Genomic DNA, 7,234 nt, shown 5'->3' on the forward strand with positions numbered 1-7,234 from the left:
CTTATGTTATTGAATGTTTATTTCAGAGAACAAGACAAAAGGATGTCAAGTAATCACTTCAAGTTAAAAGTTTAATAATGTTGCGGACGCAGAAATACAATACTTGTCAATTTTGACACGAAAATGGTGAACAGTTGACGAACGCTGAACAGTTGCTTCATATAATTACTGTTAAAGAATTCCGAATGCTGTTTCAGTCCTATATGGACATCAGTGCCTCTCAGAAGAAAATTCTGTGATAAATCACGGCACCTTGTCATGCAATAATAAGCGATGCAACACGAGCAATGCAGCTCTAAATTTAGGCAACTTTGACATGATGCTGCGTTTTTGTGCATTGCCGTATTCATTTCAAGAATTTTACGTGAAGGCATGTCCCTTGGTTGGTATGCTTGTGTGAGATTTCTTGTTATGGTTATTTTGTCGCTGCGTGTTGACTCAGAGTGCATTCCTTCCTGTGTTAAAGATTGAATAAGTCACCAAAGAGCCGAGTACAGACTGGAAAAAAAATCTGAGTTTTTTTTAAGGAACCTTCGACATTTTGCCGTTGTACGCATGAAATGTAAAACGTTTTTACCGAGAACAAAACACAGAATAAGATCAGTGCTGAATCGGTCTCACAAGTGTGTGTGTCTGTGTGTCACTCTCTCTCTCTCTCTCTCTCTCTCTCTCTCTCTCTCTCTCTCTCTCTCTCTCTCTCTCTCTCTCTCTTGATATTATTATGCGCTACATTTTCTCTCCTCCTACTACAACGGGACTGAAGCAGTCCTTTCTTTCTTTACAGCATTCCTTTTTTTAACCAGCACACACACGCACACACACACGCTTGCACTAAAATAATCCTCATTTCCGCGACCCCCTGGCTTCAAGCGTTGATCCTTTTCTCAACAGCCTTGCGACGAACGCCGACATGTTAGCGCTTTTTGCCTACGTCGTGCACTATACAGTACAGAAACATCCTGCTTGCTGCCGCGCGGTTAGAGAAATGTTCCCTCTTTATCTTCACCGCGCTGGCAGCAAAACCCCTCACGCGGAGGTGTTTTCAGACAGGCCAGACACAGGTTGTCCCGGAGGTGTATACTCCTCCTGTAGCTCAGTTGCTAGGACGCAAGTGGAAAATCTACTGCAACCAGAGCTGAGGTCGAAAAGCGAATATAGAACTCAACCTTGAGGAACACTTGGTCCTCTACCCTCACCTGTGGGGGGAAGCCTAGTGTTTTCTTTGGAGTGTCAGACCCCCAGTTTTTATATTTAGTCAAGTTTTGTTTTTCTTTCTCAAGTCCTCTCCTTCTTTCTTTCTTTCTCCCACATTTTCTTCCCGTGTAGCAGCAACAATGCAACCTGTTGTTTTCCGGGCCTAACCCATCGCAGGGCAAGGACGCGTTGTAAAGTTCTGCTCTTTCCTAGCGTTTGGCATGTTGTCATTATGAAGCTGCTAGCCTTTTCTGCCTACAAGAGTTGTCCGGAGAATGGTGCACTAGCTAGTATAATCATGGTATAATTCGTTCTGATGTTGAGGAGCACAGACTGTGCTTTTTGCATGTTATTTCGTGTGGAAATGAAGGTATCTGAATCTCCGTGCGACATGCTCGATCACAATAGTATTGGATGAATTAATGTATTTCATCTTCGTTGGGTGCTTACACTAAAATACCGGTAAAAAATCAGGTGGTTAACACTTCGTTAGGGGACAGTGATCGTAACGTGCACGCGTGAATGGCAACGTCGTGATCGAATCAAATTCAATTACCTTTATGATCTTAAACAACAGAAATTGCATGATTTAGCCCCGATTGAGATGCGTCGTCATACGAATGAATCTCGAAACCCTCTCGAAATGTCCAATCTTCTTTCTGTATGAGTTTTACTTCCAAGGGGATAATACAATTATTGCGACAAATTTCGCACCCAAATTAAAGCATTGATCCCCGTGTCATTTCATTCCAGAAGATGATCTACAAATTCAAGTGAACGACTAGCGGACCTTATAACTGGCATAGAAAGTTTGAAGGAAATAATGCTTAAATTTGGGTGTTTTGGCCAAGTTTATATCGGGACATATCCCCTTGTGTGCGATGCTCAACCCGGACATGTGGAGGAATTAGTACGGGGAAGCGACAATGATGTTATCCCGCCCTTTTCATTTTAATGTTCTCGTGCGCTGATGTTACCCCGCCGTGTCGCGACGAGACCACCTGTCCGATTTAAACGCCGCTTTACGAGCGAAGCAAATGAGGATTGGGTCATAAAGACGGGGTTTACTGTCGGCTGACCATCCGAGTGGGGGGAGGTGAAGGGGGTGTGGGGGGGGGGCAAGGTTTCTCTCCAGACAAGCAAAATAAGAGGTTTTAGGGGTTGAGGGTCAGGACTCGTCAGACCCCTGTGGCACGACGTATGGAAACCTGCTGTGTTGTTGCTTTTCTTTACGCTGACCTTGGCAAAACTAAGTCTGGGGACAACGCGAAACAGAGGTTGAAAAAATGGGGGGGGGGGGGGGGGGGGCTAGGCGGAGGATGGGTCCTGCTTTGTGGAATTTTGGTAACGGAGTGTGCATTCTGGAGTACCGATAACCTATTGTCTGTTTGTCTGTCTGTCTGTCTGTCTGTCTGTCTGTCTGCGTACTCGTCTCGATCCACGACAGTGTGATTGTGTTTCTCTGTAAATTGTATGACTTTTGACCAAGGCGTTCTGGCCCCACCGCTGTGTTTCAGTTTCTGAGATGATTATCAAAACGGTTGCTTAATTCTTTATAGCTACATTAGACATAGTCAACAACAAGCTCCGTTTACTCTTGAGTTTTAATTGTTCATTATGACTGGGTGGGGTTTGATGTATTCAGGAATATGACTTGCATTGTCTTTCTCGCGGAAACTGATGATGGGAATGGCCAAGGCAAGAAGGTCTTTTCTGAACCAGAGTTCGAAGGTCTTCTGAGTTCGAATCGCTTCTCTCTGGGTGCGCTTCCGGTAAAAGATGAGCCCCACAGACAAGCTGTTGGGGAAAAAAATGCACTTCCTTTCTCGTTCGACTTTATCTTCCGTTCTTTTTGCATGCATTTATTGTCATTGAGACTTGAGATAGCCCAAACGATGCTGTCAGATTGTACATTGATATGTGCACCCGCACTTTCGAATTCCGTTTAAAAAAGATGGTTAACACGCCCCCCCCCCCTCCGCCCTCTACCTCGGTCTACCTGCCTCTCTCTCTCTCTCTCTCTTTTGTATACACCCCACCCATTGACTCCTGTACTGTATGCTTCTACCTCTACATTTTGCCTTGTTCGCAAACCCTCACACTGGCACTGACTCGTCACAACCAAAGCCACTCCACACCACACCAAAAAAATCATCTGGTAAAGAGTAGCTGAAGGGGCAAGCAGAAATGGAGGAATGAAGGTGGAAGAGCGGAAGGGAATATGTTGGGGGGGGGGGGGAGGAGGGGGGGCAAAACAAAAAAATATCCCAGCGTCTGTTTCCTATCTGGCGTTGGGGAGGATTTTTAGGGCTGCTGAACGTATGGAAATGGTTAAATTTCCTCCCATACCTGTCGGGTTTCGCGGCGTTCAGGGTTGAACAGATTTGCTGCTGTGTTTTTTGGGAGGGTGAAGTACTGCGGTGAGGGGGGGGGGGGGTGCTGGAAAGGGGCAACCTGGCAAAAATAAAGAGGGAGGAAAGCAGAGGGTGACAGGTGAAGAGATAACGGTAAAGTTGGTGGCAGGAAAAGAGCTGTGTGTATTCCACTACTGTGAAGACCAACCTAACGGGTCTGTGGAATATTTTGCGCGCAAGCGAGTAAATGGTTTACTACTGCTTCTCGTCAGTCGAGTGCATTCAGCGAGGCTTACAAGTTGTAAAGGACTTTCAAGGCCTATGTGTTCCACTTCCCCTAAAGCACGCAAACATCCGCACGCACGCAATCAAGCACGCACACACACACACACACACACACACACTGACACACACACACTGACACACACACACACACTGGCACTCACACACACACTGGCACTCACACACACACACACACACACACACACACACACACACACACACACACACACACACACACATATTGACACATATTGACACAGGACAACTGTGTGTCCCCTGCACAGAAATTGCTCGCCCATACAGATTGTACAAAAACAGAGCAGCAGTTGATCACTGCTAAAATCAGAGAATTGCCCTGGTTGTAAATGTTATATGACTATAGCATGTAATAATTACGACGACAAACGTGGTGTTGCCTTGCCTGGCTTATCTGTCGTAAGTTTTCATTGGCGGAGGATTGTTTTATAACCAGATGTGGTCATAATTATATCTGACCGGAGCGCACGCTTTTCAATGTTCCGGCTAGCGCAGGATAGTTCACTTCCGTTTTCGAGATCTGTTGTAGTAGAAAACCGAACGAAGATTGACAGTTAGAAAAAGCCCTCTTTTGAATTTAGGAAACTAGCCTGTTTTTGAAGTTCTCAATGGCCTTACAGAAGATTTTCTACAGTGGACCCTCCCCCCCTTTTTTTTTTTTACAGACAAACATCAGATGGAGGTAACGTTACAGACGTTGCAAACAAGGACAGCGAACAAAAACACTGAACAAAGCAATGAGAAAAATCTGTTTAAAAAACACAACTGAGTGGTTTTTGTGGGTTTTTTTTTTGGGGGGGGGGGGTGTTGTCTGATGCGGAGAGGGGTTGTTACACTGTACCGACTTATATCGTTGCCCCTACCTGTGCCCATGTTGACCTGACGATCAGCTGTTGAGGACTGGACAGATTTACAAGAGACGTTGTTCACTGTGGGGCTGCTTGCCGAGAGAAACAGATGGCTGGGCCCTCTTCACCGTGCGCTGCGACTGCAAAGACCCTTCTCCACCTCTCCTAAAGCTGTAAATCAGCCACAAAAGGAGGAAGAAGAAGAACAATACTGCGGTTGCAGATTTGGCAGAATTGAAAGGTGTACTCCCGGTTGGCCGTATCTCGTGTGACCGTATCTCGTTTGACCGTATCTCGTTTGACCGTATCAGATTCTCGTTTGGCCGTATCTCGTTTGACCGTATCTCGTTTGGCCGTATCTCGTTTGACCGTATCTCGGTCAACCGCTACAACGCTTCGGTTATTGTCACGGTTAACTGGGCGGTGGCTTTCTTTATTTTGGTGTTTAACGTCGTTTTCAACCACGAAGGTTATATCGCGACGGGGGAAGGGGGGAGATGGGATAGAGCCACTTGTCTATTGTTTCTTGTTCACAAAAGCACTAATCAAAAATTTGCTCCAGGGGCTTGCAACGTAGTACAATATAATTTATTACCTTACTGGGAGAATGCAAGTTTCCAGTACAAAGGACTTAACATTTCTTACATACTGCTTGACTAAAATCTGTACAAAAATTGACTATATTCTATACAAGAAACACTTAACAAGGGTAAAAGGAGAAACAGAATCCGTTAGTCGCCTCTTACGACATGCTGGGGAGCATCGGGCAAAATCTTTCTCGTCCCAACCAATATGGGACTCCCCCTAACCCGCGGGGGGTAACTGGGCGGTGGCTGCATCAATCAAACGAGATCAACGAGATACGGTCAATCGGACCCTAACCAATTGAAACACTAGGTTGTGATTTCTGTTGTTGTTGCGGCTCCCCCCCCCCCCCCCCCTACAGACGGTAAAATCAGAATGGAGGGACCGTAGTACGTAGCGAAATGCTTGGACGCATTACACCATTATTATCAATAACAAAAACAACACCACTCAACACAAACTCCCGCGACGCGTCCAGGACAATACACCACAATTATCTTTAGACAATTGAATTGTTTCAAAAATGATTAGGCCCCGACTGTCATATTTCGAAAACAGGACTCTCTGTATTGTTTAATATTTTACGTTGGCCAATGACCCCCACCCCCGCCCTAACCCCCCCTCTCTCTCTCTCTCTCTCTCTCTCTCTCTCTCGTTCTCTCTCTCTCTCTCTCTCGTGTTCGCTCGCTCGCTCTCTCTCTCTCTCTCTCTCTCTCTCTCTCTCTCTTTCTTTCTTTCTCTCTCTCTCCCCCTCTCTCTTTCTTTCTCTCTCCCCCCCTGAAAATAAGGACTGAATCTATCTTTGAAAAATAAAGTTCCATCATCATCATCATCTCTCTCCCTCTCTCTCTGTGTCTCACTCTCGCTCTGTCTTTCTCTATGTCTCTGGCTCTCCCTCTGTCCCACTCTCTCGCTCTGTCTATCTGTCTCACTCTCTCGCTCTGACTCTGTCTGTCTGTCTGTCTGTCTGTCTGTCTCTCTCTCTCTCTCTGTCTCTCTCTCTCTCTCTCTCTCTCTCTCTCTCTCTCTCTCTCTCTCTCTCTCTCTCTCTCTCTCGGCTATTGTATGTCGTTTGTCATCTCCTCTCCTCGTATTATTCCACACACAAACATAGTAATCTCACCTCGCTGTCATGACTCACTGGGAAGGTTGAGCGAAATGTGAAAGTTTCAGACAACTCAAAATGGATGTGCGCCCCCCCCCCCCCCCCCCACACCCAACCCACCCCCCCACCTTCGCCTTAATGAGACCAAGACAGAACAGAAAGGTGTTCAGAGGGGGGGGGGGGGGTGTTGAGGTTTGAGTGTGTGATTGATTCTGATTGTGTGTTTAATGTAAACGTTTCAGACAAATCAAAACGGATGTGCGTCCCCCACCCCCGCTTCCCTAATGAGGCCATGACGGTACGGACACGTGTGTCTGAAGGGTTTGGGTGAAGGAGGAGGTGTGTGTTGCTGTGAGAGGTTGAACCCCCTCCCCACACCTCACCTCCACTACACGCACAACATTATGTACCCCACCACTTTAATGAATCTGGGTGGACTGGGTGGCCGAGTGGTAACGCACTTGCGCTCGGAAGCGAGAGGTTGCGAGTTCGACCCTGGGTCAGGGCGTTAGCAATTTTGTCCCCCCTTTCCTAACCTAGGTGGTGGGTTCAAGTGCTAGTCTTTCGGATGAGACGAAAAACCGAGGTCCCTTCGTGTACACTACATTGGGGTGTGCACGTTAAAGATCCCACGATTGACAAAAGGGTCTTTCCTGGCAAAATTGTACAGGCATAGATAAAAATGTCCACCAAAATACCCGTGTGACTTGGAATAATAGGCCGTGAAAAATAGGATATGCGCCGAAATGGCTGCGATCTGCTGGCCGATGTGAAATGCGTGATGTATTGTGTAAAAAAAATTCCATCTCACACGGCATAAATAAATTGCA

At 46.4% G+C, this 7,234-nt stretch overlaps 1 protein-coding gene across 1 annotated transcript in view; it reads left to right on the forward strand.

Moving 5' to 3' along the window:
- LOC138947039 (hornerin-like) overlaps positions 1–7,234 on the forward strand; it is a 112,630-nt gene that overhangs the window by 43,220 nt on the left and 62,176 nt on the right. The window lies entirely within an intron of this gene.

This window comes from Littorina saxatilis, linkage group LG14 (genome assembly GCF_037325665.1).
Source record: "Littorina saxatilis isolate snail1 linkage group LG14, US_GU_Lsax_2.0, whole genome shotgun sequence".
In the NCBI taxonomy this organism is placed as follows: domain Eukaryota; kingdom Metazoa; phylum Mollusca; class Gastropoda; order Littorinimorpha; family Littorinidae; genus Littorina; species Littorina saxatilis.